The sequence below is a fragment of the Hemicordylus capensis genome, chromosome 5 (genome assembly GCF_027244095.1).
Source record: "Hemicordylus capensis ecotype Gifberg chromosome 5, rHemCap1.1.pri, whole genome shotgun sequence".
Taxonomy (NCBI): domain Eukaryota; kingdom Metazoa; phylum Chordata; class Lepidosauria; order Squamata; family Cordylidae; genus Hemicordylus; species Hemicordylus capensis.
Window position 1 is genome coordinate 235,461,058 of NC_069661.1, and position 15,920 is coordinate 235,476,977.

Consider the following 15,920-nt stretch of genomic DNA (forward strand, 5'->3'; position numbering starts at 1 on the left):
ATGGGGGTGATCTTCCCCCATCAATCATGAAATTAGGCTTTTGCCACACAGTCTATTGTATCTGCTTCTTTAACCCCCTGGCAAGCAGTTTCATAAGACTGTGAGATGTTTATCTGGACCAGTATAATGCAATTTCAGTCTGAACACTCAAAAGCTGAAAGTCTAATAGAGAAATCATCCAATTTGGCATGATGGTAAGGGGCTACTCCTCTCACCCCCAATAAATAAGAGAGAACAGCAGTTGTTTAATTCCCCCCAGTAACGCTCATATGAGCAGTACTTTTGCTGTTTGGATGGTCAGGTGTAAAGGTACTTTAAAGACGGGAAATCCAGGTTTGTTGGCAGGCATGGAATTCCCCGCTGCTTCCCCTGTTAAAGGAAAAGGACATAGAAAGCCCAAGCCTGACTGACCAGGCTAGACAGAAGAGTCCCAACCTTCCTGCTCACCTTGGAGAAGGAGTATTTAGTCTCCATAGCATATTAAACATGATTAAGCAAGCTCTATTTCATCTGCAGCAAGACAAAACGATGATGCTAATGAAAACCTGCCACAGTCTGTTTGTCACGGAGTCTTCCTGAAACCGACTGAATGCTTAAGTATCTTCCCCCTGGATATGGGATGCTTGCAACTGGAAGTGACCGAAAGTGACTCTAGCTTTGTGGAAGCATAGTAACAATCTTCCTTCTCAGACCTATGCTCCGAGAGGGAGAGCAAAAGAGGCTCCGTAATTTCTCCTTCATAATGCCCCCTTGACCACAGTTATTTCATTCAAAGCTTCATTGGTGCCAAGGGTCAGTCTCTCTCTCTCTCTCTCTCTCTCTCTCTCTCTCTCTCTTTCTCTGATTTTCTGAGCTTTGCCCAGGGTCCTTGTGAGCTCAGAGGCCCTTGAGCTTTTGAACAGCAGGCCTTCACACTTCTTGCCTTCAACTGCAGGAGATAGCAGGGAACCATTTTAGGCTTCGGCCTGGTTGTGTGGGCAAGATTCTCAGCAAGCTTGCTCTTGGATATGTTCTGAAAAGCTTGCTCTTGGATATATTCAAGAGAAAGCTGTTGCCTGATTAAAGACATTTTAGAACATTAATTTGAGTTCTACTCAATTGCAAATTGTCCTAAATTGTCCTCTTTGCTTAGAGTTGCCGTGGCCCCCAAAATTCCGGGTTTCACACGGATTTTAAGCATCTCACCCAGATTGCTTAGCCCATCCAGATTCGCCTGGATTTCAGCTTTCATTAAATAAATAAATAAATAAAAGCAAAGTGCTAGCCCTTGTAGAAGTAGAGCTATGGAGCAAAACACGTAGTCACTATTCTGCTCAAAAATTATTTTCAAGCCAATTTACATGATATGCAAATTAGGCACCCGGATTTGGAAAGCCAGAATATGGCAACCTTTTGCTAACTGAGCAAAGAGGCACTTTTTAAAAGGGGTAATTCTCTTTATTTAGCAGGGGGAGAGCAACTGGCCCTATCTATCCCCAGCACAGCATCCCTCCAGTGGCTATTGCTGGTGTCTATTTTATATTTCCTTTTTTATATTGTGAGCCCTTTGGGGACAATGAGCCATGTATGTTTGTATGTATGTATGTAACATGCTTTGGGAACTTATGTTGAAAAGTGGTATATAAATATTCATCATTTTCATATTTGGATTGGTGAATCAATTAATTTTGCATAAATTTGCATATGAAAAATTAGTTCTAAAGAAAAAATTGTTTTTAGGTGATGTTCATCTGTGTGGAAGCAGGAATAATCTTAGACAAGACTATTCCTCTTCTAAAACGGCACTTGCTGCCTGCATTTTTTAATTAATATTTGTATTAAATATGTGATCTTATCTGATGACCAGTTAATTGGGAAGAGCACCTTTTCAGTCAGTAAATGATTTTTAATTGATCAATCTCACTGATTAAATTTATGATATTATTAATTGAGTAAAGTTGTGCCATCGCCTCCTGGTGACCACAGAGCTCTGTGTTTTTTCTTTGATAGAATACAGGAGGGGTTTACCATTGCCATCTCCCACGCAGTATGAGATGATGCCTTTCAGCATCTTCCTGTATCGCTGCTGTCCGATCTAGGTGTTTCCCATAGTCTGGGAAACATGCCAGTGGGGATTCGAACCAGCAACTTCTTGCTCCCTACGCAAGTTACTTCCCCAACCAGGATGGCGGAGGGAAAGAGCAGCATGTTCTGTATGTTGCCCAGAGGATAGCGAGAAGGGCTTGTCATATCTCTAGAGGCTTTTCCCCTCTTGAAAGTGTGTGTGTTTGCATCCCTGCTCTCCAATATTATGCTGCATTTTTCTTACCACAGTATGTATGTATGTATGTATGTATTTTATTTAACACATTTTTATACAGCCCAAAGCTTACGTCTCTGGGCGGTTTACAACAAAGTAAAAACAGAAAAAGTAAAACATTAGTTAAAACAGAAAAACAAAAAGTAAAAACATTACAACAATTTAAAATAATATTTTAAAACAGTATTAAAACTATTAAAACAATATTTAATAAAAAAACCTGGGTGAACAGATGCATCTTTAAAGACTTGTTAAAAGCTGTCAGAGATAGGGAGGCTCTTATTTCAGTAGGGAGCGCATTCCAAAACGTCAGGGCAGCAGCGGAGAAGGCCCGTCCCCGAGTAGCCACCAGACGAGCTGGTGGCAACTGCAGATGGACCTCTCCTGATGATCTCAATGGGATGATCTAGCCTGGTCAGTCAGGCTTGGGCTTTCTATGTCCTTTTCCTTTAATGTGGAAGCAGCGGAGAATTCCATGCCTTCCAACAAACCTGGATTTACTGTCTTTAAAGTTCCTTTACATGTGACCATCCAAACAGCAACTGTAGTTTCCAGATTACATACAAGGGCAGCCCCACATAGAGCACATTGCAGTAATCCAGTCTGGAGGTTACCAACAGATGTACCACTGTTCTGAGGTCATTTATCTCAAGAAATGGATGCAGCTGGCGTATCAGCTATAGCTGATAGAAAGCACTTCTGGCCACTGCCTCAACCTGGGACATCAGGGTGAGGCTTGGATCCAGAAGCACCCCTAGACTGCGTACCTGTTCCTTCAGGAGAAGTGTGACCCCATCCAGAACAGGCAGATCCACATTGTCTCCCGAGTTTCGACCCCACACAATGAGTACCTCCATCTTATCTGGATTCAGTCTCAGTTTGTTATCCCTCATCCAGCCCATCACCAACTCCAGGCAGGCATTTAGGGAGGTTATGCCTTCTCCTGATGATGCTGGCATGGAGAAATAGATTTGGGTGTCATCAGCATATGATAGCACCCTGTACCAAATCTCCTAATGATCTCTCCCAGAGGTTTCATGTAGATGTTAAACAATATCGGAGACATTATGGAGCCCTGAGGTACACCATACAAAAGTTCAGATTTTGAAGAAGAGCAGTCTCCAAGGGACAACATCTGGAACCTGCCCGAGAGGTAGGAGTGGAACCACTGCAAAGCAGTGCCTCCCAAGTACCACATTATGGGTTGTACAACTGAAAGGGTTGGGACTGGCGCTTCCAGTTACCTCAGAACAATGAGGCTTGGTATTTTCTCATGGTGGGGGACAATTCCCATGCTGTATGGTTGTCATATTGTGTTGTAGTCATAGGGTTGACTAGAGAGACACACAGGCTGAATGACCAGTAAAAAGTGAGGCCACTACTGGCCACGACTCTCTATAGGAGCTATTAATTTAAAATTTAATTTTTTACATGAAAGAAGACATAGAGAAAACAAGATCTCCTTTGGTGCCTACCTTTTTATTTTGGGTTGGGCAGTGCCCAGTCACAGCTACGTCAAAATCCTGGTTTTCTCCATTGATTTGTACGGGCAGTTCTCACTTCTGCCCTGGGGAACACTTAAAAATGGCTACTCCAATTCGATCTTGGGAAATGGCTTATAAGTATGATGGGATCCTTTTCTCTGGTCTCTTTCTATCTCTGTGATTGTGGAACTGTGGCTGCCAATCACAGCCCACTTCTCCCCTCACTGCATTATATATTGGGAATAACTCCATCAAATTCAGCTGAGGTCTAAAATGACACAAATGAGATGGAAACCGGGGCCCACTGAATGGCTGAAATTGTGCCTTTTCAATTTAAGGCAAGGGATTTGCATGTTCATGGAGTTTTAGATTATGTCTGAAAAGAGCTCTGATTTTATATTGCTTTGCCTTTTGCCTGTCAATGCTCTGGTGGCTGAAGGTGAGATTTGATTATGCTCATATTTAGAATATCTTTGGATTTCACTCTTGCTTCATTCTCCTCTACCTGCACCACAGTGCCAATGCCTCCATTCCATCCATTTTAAAATAATAATAATAATAAATAATAGTAATAATAAAGACGTTAGAAAGCCAGCCAAAAAAGTGAGCACCTAACTTGGAAGAAACAGGAAAAACAAATGTAGCAAATTATGGAACAAACTTTACAAATAAGTGTGTGTTAGAATGCAGGCACATTTTCCATGACTCATCCAAAGACATATTTATTCAAACATGGAGTATTTTAATCTTGCTCTGAAAGAGACTGAAATTCTTCTGAGATGTCGCACTCCCAGTAATAATAGAAGGGGTTGCCAATTCACTGATAAAAATCTTGGCGCTTTCATGAGCTTTATCATGAATGTTGGGGTGGGGATATTAGAAAGCAGTGCATTGTTTTGCTAGGGTTTAGTTTTAGTTTTGTTTTAATACAGCATATGGCAAAAATTTAGATTAAAAAAATATTTGGGATGAATCCATATTCAAAGGTATCAGTATGACAAACTATAATTAACACCAGAAGAACTAAAGAGGATTTAGAGAATGTTCATCAGCATAATTAAAAACGAGCATTTGGCTGTTACTAATTTCCTTTGTAATTAAAGCTAGTGCTTGTTTGAACAAAGGGGGAAAGGGCCTGTTTAGAGGCAAAATGACTTTGGTAGAACAACATACTGTTGGGTGCAGGTTATTAAGAATTTCTCTTGCAAACTGCTCATTCATCCAGTGGGGCTTGTAATGGGGAATTGTGCCTCATGGATTTGCACCCTAATAAAAGAGAGAGCTTGAATCTGAGCGCAGTTCCAGACAGATTAATCTCTACCAGAACCTTTCTGGAAATCATGAGACAAGAGACACGCTTTATTAACCGTTAGGAAATATCTGAATATCCATCAATTATTTATGTAGAACTGCATAAAAGAAAAGTTCAGCATTTGGTGAGGACTAGGGTTGCCATATTCTGACTTTCCAAATCCGGGTGCCTAATTTGCATATAATGTAAATTGGCTGGAAAGTAATTTCTGAGCAGAAGAGAGACTGCATGTTTTGCTCCATAACTCCACTTCTCCAAGGGCTAGAGCTTAGCTTTTTTTTTTTTTAAAGAAAGCTGAAATCCAGGCAGATCTGGGTGGGCTAAGGAATCTGAGTGAGATGCTTAAAATCCATGTGAAACCTGAAATTCTGGGGGGCATGGCAACTCTAGTGAGGATGGAAGATTTCTTTCTGACCTTTGCTGTGGATAGTATGCTATGCATACTCAAACACATGGTTATTTATTATTATTTTATTGAGTACATTTATATACCGCTTCACACAAAAATGTCCCTGGGTGGTTCACACTATAAATATCTGTTGTAAAGCAGTATATAAATTAGGAATGTGCAGAACGTTTCAATGGCAACACGTTTCAACTCGAAATGGGCTGTTTCAAGTGTTTTGAGCTGAAAAAACACTCTTTAAATAAAGGGCCTGTATCAACCTTGGAGCTGAACAACCCCGTTTCATTTAAGATGTCCCAATGTCCTGAGCTCCATTTTGGAGGTCTGTTTCCCCCTCACTGATTGGTTTTTTCTGGCACTGGCTTCCGATTGGCTTACAATCTCCTTTCTTCTTGGTTGGCTTGTTATCATAAAAATCAAGTGTTGTCATGGGACACTGTGCCCCTATTGGCTGGAGTGAATGAGGGGGAGGGATCACAAAAGGAGGGAATTTCAAATTCAAAATGTATTCAAATGGACTGGGAGGCAGAGTGAGCCTTTACAGAGGATACATTGTGGTTTTCTTTTCTCAGCACTGAGTATAATATACTGCACTGTTGCTGCTATAAGTATCTGGTTTTGCTGGATCTCAGATTGACAAAGGCAGAACTTGGGTGCCTTCCTTCCTTGCGTTGTGGTTTGTTTTGTTCGTGAAATAGTGTTGTGGTGAGAAATGAACAGCTGGACACAGGAAGCTCTCTCTCCCCCTCCCCCCCTGTAGTATTTCTTGGTGATTGCTGTAATGAGCTCCATGTCTGTCCTTGAGACTAATTTGTGCTTCACCCAACGCAGTGGTAGACTGCTCTGCAATCTGCATTGTAGTATTTAGTCAAAATGTGGCTGAAGTTGCTCTAGTTGAGCTTATGGCTATGCTTGCTACTAAATAAGGGTGCTGCTGTGGCAGCTGTTGCAATGCTAGGAATTAACTTGTGCCAATGATGTTACCTCAGTGCAGGTACTGTGACTGGCAGTGCATTCTGGGTCAGTGATTGTTTTTTGGCCATATTTGGACTGTGTTTGAAAGGTGTGTTCTGTGTTGGGAGGGACAGATTCCCTTTTACTGTAGGCTTCTGCAGTGTTTTTCAAGGTAGAGTTGCAAATTGCAATGCAAAACTTGTGTGCACTCTGTGATTGCAATTTGTTCCGGCCATAGGAAACAATGGGGAAACCTGAAACACCCCATTGTTCCCCATGGGTAGCTCCGGACACCAAAGTGGGTTGTATGGTAGGGCATGATAGTTACTACTTACCACCAAACCACAAAAGAAATGGGCAAGCGGGTGATTTTTAACAAATATTTAACCTTTCCCACAAACCCCTATAGGATGCCCTCTAACTCCAACCCCCCATAGAAACTCCCTAACTGTAACCACCATAGAATCCTATGGGGGTTTGTGGGAAAGGTTGAAAATTTCTTTAAAAATTGTCCGCTTTCCAGTTTCTTTTGTGGATTGGGTGGTAGGTTACACCCATCATGACCTACCACACAACCCATTTGGGTGTCCCTAGGAGCTGCCCATGGGGGACAATAGGTTGTTTTTAGTTTCCCCATTGTTCCCTATGGCCGAAACACTCAAAACATTTTGAGTTTGTTTGATCGAAACAACCAGTCAGGCCAGTTGTTTCAATGGAACATTTCAGCCATTTGTGTTTTATTTCAAGCTTGAAACAGAACACAACATCCATTTTGTGTACATCCCTAATATAAATATTTGCTGCTGCTGCTGCTGCTACTACTACTACTACTACTACTACTACTAGTAGTAATATTAGAAAAGGCATTACTACTTACTTTATGGCATCTAATCAGTTTTAAGAACATAACATAAGAGCAGAACAGCAGCCCTGCTGGATCAGGCACAAGGCCCATCTAGTCCAGCATCCTTTTTCACACAGTGACCTACCAGATGCCTCTGGGGAGCCCACAGGCAAGAGGTATATGCATTCCCTCTCTTCTGCTGTTGCTCCCCTGCAACTGGTATTGAGAGGCATGGTGCCTCTGAGACTGGAGATGACCCACAGCCATCAGACTAGTAGCCATTGATAGACCTGTGCTCCATTAATTTGTCTAAGCCCCTTTTAAAGCCACCTAAGCTGGTGGCCATCACCACATCCCATGACAAGGAATTCCATAGATTAATTATGCGCTGAGTGAAAAAGTACTTCTTCTTGTTGATCCTAAATTTCCCAACCTTCAGTTTCATGGGATCGCCCCTGGTTCGAGTGTTGTGTGTGAGAGAAATATTTCTCTGTCTACCCTCTCCTCTCAATGCATAATTTTATATACCTCGATCATGTCTCTCCTTTAGTCGCCTCTTTTCCAAAGTAAATAGCCCCAGGTGCTGCGGTCTTGCCTAATAAGGAAGGAGCTCCTGGCCCCTGTTCATCTTGGTTGTCCTTTTCTGCAGCGTTTCTAGTTCTACCATATCCTTCTTAAGATACAGTGACCAAAGCTTTATGCAGTACTCCAGATGTGGCTGCAACATAGATTTATATAAGGACATTATAATATTAGCATTTTTATTTTCAGTACCCATCCTAATGACTCCTAGCATGGAATTAACCTTTTTCACAGCTGCTACTTTCAACGAGCTGTCCACCACGACCCCAAGGTCTCTCTCCTGGTCAGTCACCGACTGCTCAGATTCCATCAGTGTATATGTGAAATTGGGATTTTTTGCTGGATTTTCTTTGTTGGATGGAAGCCAGGTCCAACCCAGTCTCCAGGTTGAGATATCTTTGGTAGCAAAGTTGAAAGAGAGTTCCTTTGAGATCTCAAAGAGCTGCTACGAATCAGAGTAGACAAGCAGAGTAGAATCAGAGTAGGAACATAGGAAGCTGCCATATACTGAGTCAGACCATTGGTCTATCAAGCTCAGAGTAGATTATTGGTCTTGGGTGGACCAATAGTCGGTTTCAGTATAAAGCAGTTTCATATCTTTGTTTTTTTAATTTTTTGTTGACATTCAGCTTTCAACATGGGTTGTCTAAGTGACTGACATCAAATTAAACTATACTCACAATAAAATTGCATGATCAAGCAGAGCAAGCCAAAAATACAGCAGTGATGAAACTGGCTTAAAACAAGTTAGAAATAGCAGAACAAGTTTGAAATACATAAGAACAGCCCTGGTGGATCAGGCCCAAGGCCCATTTAGTCCAGCATCCTGTTTCACACAAGTGGCCCACAAGATGTCGCTGGAAGCCACAGGTACATTGAAGGCATGCCCTCTCTCCTGCTGTTATTCCCCTGCAACTGGTACTCAGAGGCATCCTGCCTTTGAGGCTGGAGGTGGCCTATAGCCCTCCAACTAGTAGCCGATGATAGACCTCTCCTCCATGAAGTTATCCAAACCCCTCTTAAAGCTATCCAGGTTGTTGGCTGTCACCACATCTTGTGGCAGAGAATTCCACAAGTTGATGATGCGCTGTGTGAAAAAGTACTTCCGTTTGTTGGTCCTAGATTTCCTGGCAATCAATTTCATGGGATGACCCCTGGTTCTAGTGTTATGTGAGAGGGAGAAGAATTTCTCTTGATCCACTTTCTCCACACCATGCATGATTTTACAGACCTCTATCATGTCTCCCTGCAGTCGTTTTTTTTCTAAACTAAATAGCCCTAGGTGTTGTAGCCTTGCCTCATAAGAAAGGTACTCCAGGCCCCTGATCATCTTGGTTGTCCTCTTCTGCACCTTTCCTAGTTCTACAATGTACTTTTTTACATGTGGTGACCAGAATTGTACGCTGTACTCCAAGTGTGGCTGCACCATAGTTTTGTATAAGGGCATTATAATATTAGCATTTTTATTTCCAATCCCCTTCCTAATGATCCCTAGCATGGAATTGGCCTTTTTCACAGCTGCCGCACATTGTGTCGACACTTTCAACAAGCTGTCCACTACAACTCCAAGTTCCCTCTCTTGATCAATCACCAACAGCTCAGATCCCATCAACGTATAATTGAAGTTGGGGCTCCTCGTCCCAATGTGCATCACTTTACACTTGCCAACACTGAACCGCATTTGCCACTTTGTCGCCCACTCACCCAGTTTGGAGAGATCATTTTGGAGCTCCTCACAATCTGTTTTGGATTTTACTACCCAAAAGAGTTTGGTATCATCTGCAAATTTGGCCACATCGCTGCTTACCCCTACTTCTAGAACATCTGTGAATAAATTAAAAAGTACCAGTCCCTGTACAGATCCCTGGGGGATCCCACTTCTTACTTCCCTCCATTGTGAAAACTCTCCATTTATACCTACCCTCTGTTTTCTGTCTTTCAACCAGTTAGCAATCCACAAATGTACTTGTCCCCTTATCCCATGACTACTGAGGTTTCCTTTGGAGTCCTTGATGAGGAACTTTGTCTAAAGCTTTTTGGAAGTCCAGGTATATGATGTCAACTGGATCACCTTGATCCAGATTTTTTAAAAATTGGATTACCTCCCAGATTTTTTTAAAAAATAACTTTTTCCAGCATCTGTCCAAAAATAAGAAGCCCTTAGGTACTCCCAAGAGAGACAATTCCACAGTGGAGGTGTCACCATTGAGAAGGCCTTGATCCTTGTGCCTGCTGTGTTGCTTCAACAGCATCATGGGTTTGGTATGCATGCAAGTAGCAAGCCAGACTTCCTATTGGTGGATGTAACTCTAGAACAGTGTTGCTCAACTTTGCCCTTCCAGCTGTTTTTGGACTACAACTCCCATAATCCACTGCAATGGCCCATAGTCAGGCAGGGATTATGGGAGTTGTAGGCCAACATCTGCAGGAGGGCCGAAGTTGAGCATCCCTGCTCTAGAAGAATGACTTAGTATATGTTATAGATGCACCAGAAGCATGCTGATCATGTAAGCAGATAAAAGCTAGTGCAGCCTATTTAGAATCAATGTATTGGGAACAGCTTTGTAGTGCTGTCTCAGTCTGAGGGTCAATAAAGCACTGGCTCCTCCTTTACTTGGGCCTTTCATCTTCTTTCTACTTCCTACCAGTAGCAGATAAGCACCCTCTCTGGGAAGGAGGAAGCCACCTAATGGTGTAGCGGGGAAATGACGATTAACAAGCCAGAGGTTGCCGGTTCAAATCCCCACAGGTATGTTTCCCAGAATATGGGAAACACCTATATCGGGCAGCAATGATACAGGAAGGTGCTGAAAGGCATCATCTCATAGTGCGTGGGAGGAGGCAATGGTATACCCCACCTGTATTCTACCAAAGACAACCACAGGGCTCTGTGGTTGCCAGGAGTCGACACCAACTCGATGGCATACTTTACTTTACTTTACTTTACTGGTGTGGAAATCGTTTTGCTTGCTTGACCAAACCCAAGCCATTTTGCTAGCTTGATGCAGGAACTGTTTGAGCAAAAATGCTATGCGAAGAGAAAACAGGAAAACTAACTTAGCACTGTAGGCAGGACATGGCAAACTTGGGGTTTGGCTTGAAATAGAATGCGGGGAAAGGTCCCATGAGATTTGAATAATGCTTTAGCAGACAGTTTGCACATTGCTGGAGCATTCTATCATGCAGAGTTGTGATGATCTCTTGATGTAACTTCCTTGTTTAATATACACGGATAACCGTCCAGCTAACTGGTTGAAATGTTTAAGCAACTTGAAGCAAATGATGTTATTTCCTCGTTTAACAATATAAGACTGTGTTCTGAACTTTGCAAGGGGTCTTTGAATCTGGTCAAGTCTGTGACCTGCACAAGCTATCCCTGACCCAATTTCAGCTGAAACTGTCTTTGTATCAATAAAGCAATCTACTTGGATTTCCAAAACATAGCGTGAAGACCACGTTTTCTTCCACGCTGGGAGGGAGGGGAAGAGGCCTTCAATCCTCACTTGAACCCAGCTGAAGACAATGGTCTTTTTACCTAATGGGTTTAATGTCCGAGTATCACCAATCTGAATGAACACATTCTGAGGAAACAGCATCTATACGTGAATTATCCTTTGCATGTTAGACAATAAAGATGATTTAACTTTCAAGGATGTTATCTCATTTGAGTAAGCTGTGTGAAATCATCTCATGTCCAGAACACCAGTCTGGTATTTCGTAAAGTTAGGCCAGAGAGCAACTGAATTCCTCTGTCTCAAGCTTCTGCCTTGAATGTGGAAGGCCCCAGGGAGGTCCCAATTTCTGGTATCTCCAGGTCGAGCAGGGGTGGGGATGAGAAGGGGAACCCGCCTGAAATATTGGGGAGCTTCTGCCAGTCAGTGGAGACAGTACTGAGCTAAATGGACCAATGGTCTGACTCGGTATAAGGCAACTTCCTGTGCGCTCAGCGGCTTAGCGGTTTCAGAACTCCAACTCCCTCACAGGAAGCAACATAGCAGTAGCCAAAAAGCAACCAGTCATTCAGGGGGTGCCACAATTAAATTACGTTGAAGGTCTGCTTAAACAAGGTGGTCTTATTAGTATACAAAATGCCCAGATTTGTCCAGACCACATATAGTATTTTGTATGTTATTTGAGCATGTAAGAGATAAAGGCACGTCAGGCTGACCATCGATTCACCAACTCCTTATTACTAAATGACTTTGTAAGTAAATGAATGATCATTTGTAACTGAGGGCTGCTTTGCACATAATGTGTCATGCAGAATTATGATATATATTCTGTGGGATACTTTGAAGGCAGTAATAAAAGGAAAATGCATTAACTATGTTTCTTTTATTAAAAGAATAATAAAGAATGCAGCAGCTAGACTGGTCTCCGGGACAATCCGAAGGCAGCATATAACACTGAATTTAAAAGAATTGCATTGGCTGCCGATGTTTCCGAGTGAAATACAAAGTGCTGGTTATTACCTATAAAGTCCTCAAAGGCTTGGGCCCAGGGTATTTAAGAGAGAGCCTTCTTTGTCATGAACCCTATTAAGATTACCTGGAGAGGTCCGATTATAGTTGCCGCTGGCTTGTTTAGTGGTCACTCGGGACTGGGCCTTCTCTGTGGCTGCCCCAGGGCTTTGAAATATGCTCCTTGTTGAAATAAGAGCATCTTCTTTTCTGTTTGCTTTTAGGGAGACACTCAAGGTGAACCTGTTTTTGCAGGCTTTTAACTAAAATTATTTTAAAACTATTTAACATGTCTTTATCTCCTGAGTTTGTTTTTATTTGTCCTGTGAGTTTTAACTGTTTTGGTTTTGTTTTGCATTTGTTATATTTTAACTTTGTATACCTCCTCAGGGGGTATAGAACTATGATTAAATAAATAAATAAATTAAATAAAGAGGAGGAGAAATGGGATATTTTGGCTAATATAAATAAATGTGAATGTCTGTGTAAGAAATAAAAAGATGTATAGAAAGTTGGTCAAGGAACATAGGAAACAGGAACGTTTGGAAGTTAACTAGATAAGAAAAATACACTTAAAGCAAAATGTTCATGAGAGTGGGGGGGAAAGCAAAGAGATGCCTAGCCAGATGGAATTTATTTGAAATGAGAATCTGATATTGTAGCAGATATAAATTCAAAGAGGAAAACATATTAGTTGAAACAAATGCCACGAGGAAAGACACTAGGCAGGCAGCCCAAGGATGGGTGCCTGGACGCCGTAACTGAGAAGGGTCTGTCCTGTGTACTCACCGATCACACTTGGGATATAGAGCAAGGCTTCCCTACCTGATGCCAAGGACCCAGCAAGGTCATGTGGAAGCAGGTGGTCCTTTGGACGCTCTGGACTTAAACCAGTTGTGGCTTTAAAGATGAAACCATCCATTGACATGTGTTCAAGGACATTCTGAGGGCCAGTGTAGATCAAACAGCAGCTGTCTCATAGGGAACCTATCAAGTCCTAGGAAGCTTATCAGGGACTCCCAAATGTGATCAATAGTGGCAGACATGATGCACAGTGTGCAGCCACAAGGTGTGTTCTTCTACGGTGCATACTCATAACAATAAAGCCTAGCTCAGAGACATAGTTTACATTCCACATGGACTGTGTGGGTGGCTACACATGGATACTCTTCCATCCAAGAGGCCTGTGAAGCAGTTCCTTGGCTAATTAGTTCATTTAATTTATTATTCATTTAAAATATTAGTCCACTGCCTTTCCACCCATCAGCATCCATAAGGTGGCTCAACAACCATATAAAGCAAACTCATAAAACAGCACATGAACGTATGGTTAAAAACATGCGCATACCCAGTAAAATCACAGCAGTATCAAGAGAATAAATGAGGCCAACAGCTAATTAGCAGTTGCCCCCAAGGTCCTTTGAGACAACAGAGTCTGGATTTGTCATCTGCATTCTAAGAATGGGGAGGGCAAGCATACCTCCCTTGGGAGTCAATTTTATAGTCTAGGTACCACTACTGAGAAGACCATGTCCTGAGTAGCTTATCCAGTAGCATGTCAGATGGCATGGATACATGGAATAGGGCCTCTGAAGATGACTTGGATGGACAGGTAGGCTTATTCGGGGAATGGTAATTCTTAGGTTGAAGTGGAAAAGGAAATTCCCTTCAATGAAGATTTGAAAGGCACTTCCCTAGGTCAGTAGTGCAAATGTGCTGGGACTCATCCCAGGCATATTTGGACATTCTCATTATTCATCAGGACACAGTTATCACAGCACAGCTGTTTTATTGGGACTGCTCCCAAGAAACCGATTTAGTTCTAATGACACTGAATGGGAAATAGCTGTTGCTTAACCACCAGGGCATTAAAGTTAGTTGTACTCCTGCCAGGTGACTTAATGGTGATTAAAGCAGGTGCTAAAATAGGTGTCAGGTTCCAAACTTTGATCTCTTCATATGCCACATGCTAAGAGAAGAGGCTGATGATGAATAGATTGCCGTCAATGATGTCTCTGCCCAAGGAATTGTACATTGCTGCCTTTCCTTAAAAATAAAGTTGTGCCGTCAAGTCGATGTTGACTCCTGGCAACCATAGAGCCATGTGGTTTTCTTTGGTAGAATACGGTGTGTGTGTGTGTGTGTGTGTGTGTGTGTGTGTGTGTGTGTGTGTGATACCATTGCCACCTTCCTCGCAATATGAGATGATGCTTTTCAGCATCTTCCTATATTGCTGCTGCCCCCCGATATAGGTGTTTCCCATAGTCTGGGAAACATACCAGTGGGGATTCAAACCGGCAACCTCTTGCTCCCTAGGCAAGTTACCTCCCCATTGTGCCATTAGGTGGCTTGCTTAAGAATAGTTTCCACCAAATTCCATCCAAAACAGGAGTAGCCAAAGAAAAATTTGAAGGACCCTGTGCTCAGGCAAGAACAAGGTGATGGAATTCTGGGGAATTTTTTTTAAAAAATGTCTATAAGATTAGCAAAACTGTGTGTGTATCAGTTTCTCTCAACACTAGACCTGCCACTGACCTTTGCCTCAAAAGCAAAATTTGAGGTGAATGGTGAAGTCCTGCTCGGACAAAATATCTGTAGGAAATCTGAAGCATGTTAAAATAATTTTGATAAGGTTAACAAAATCCCTTGCACATTTGTGTGGGTGTAAGAGAGAGGCAATTGGTTTGCACATCTCCTGTGTGAGGTGCATTCAGGGTAACAAACAAACCAGTTTTGTTTGGAGGCTTAGTGAGGGCAACAGAACAGGTAGAATGGCAGCTTTGCAGTTTCTCACTGCTGCTTGGCAGGGCAAGAACTGAACAGGAAAAATGAATAGGAAGCTGCCTTATACTGAGTCAGACCACTGGTCCATCTAGCTCTGTATTGTCCACATTGACTGGCAGCAGCCCTCCAGAGTTTCAGAAAGACATTTCCCATCCTTCCCTGGAGATGAAAGGTACTGAGAGGAGAGTTGGTCTTGTGGTAGCAAGCATGACTTGTCCCCATAGCTAAGCAGGGTCTGCCCTGGTTGCATATGAATGGGAGACTTGATGTGTGAGCACTGCAAGATATTCCCCTCAGGGGATGAAGCCGCTCTGGGAAGAGCAGAAGGTTTCAAGTTCCCTCCCTGGCTTCTCCAAGATAGGGCTGAGAGAGATTCTTGCCTGCAACCTTGGAGAAGCCACTGCCAGTCTGTGAAGACAATACTGAGCTAGATAGACCAATGGTCTGACTCAGGTTATGGCAGTTTCCCATGTTTCCTATGTTCCTAACCTGGGACTTCCTGCATACAAAGCAGATTCTCTTCTGCTGACCTATGGTCCTTCCCCTGCCCCTTCCTGCAGCTCTTTCTGCTTCCTCTCTCTGGAGGGAACTGCTAGGTCCCTGGACTATGTCATCAGGTGCCAGTGGTCAGAAGAGACCGTCTTCCCTGAGAAGCGACTGCCCCTTCACTAATTACATAATGTGTATTTAAATTGTAAATCACTTTGGAAGTTAATTTAGGTTGACAGGCAAGGTCTAAATATAAGGGGGGCGGGAATTGTGTGTAGGGAGAGGGAAAGCAAAGTGTTGCAGATT

General features: G+C 42.6%; 1 protein-coding gene across 7 annotated transcripts in view; it reads left to right on the forward strand.

Annotated features, from left to right (window-relative positions):
- The window catches only part of IQSEC3 (IQ motif and Sec7 domain ArfGEF 3), a 246,079-nt gene that overhangs the window by 80,786 nt on the left and 149,373 nt on the right, over positions 1-15,920 (forward strand). The window lies entirely within an intron of this gene.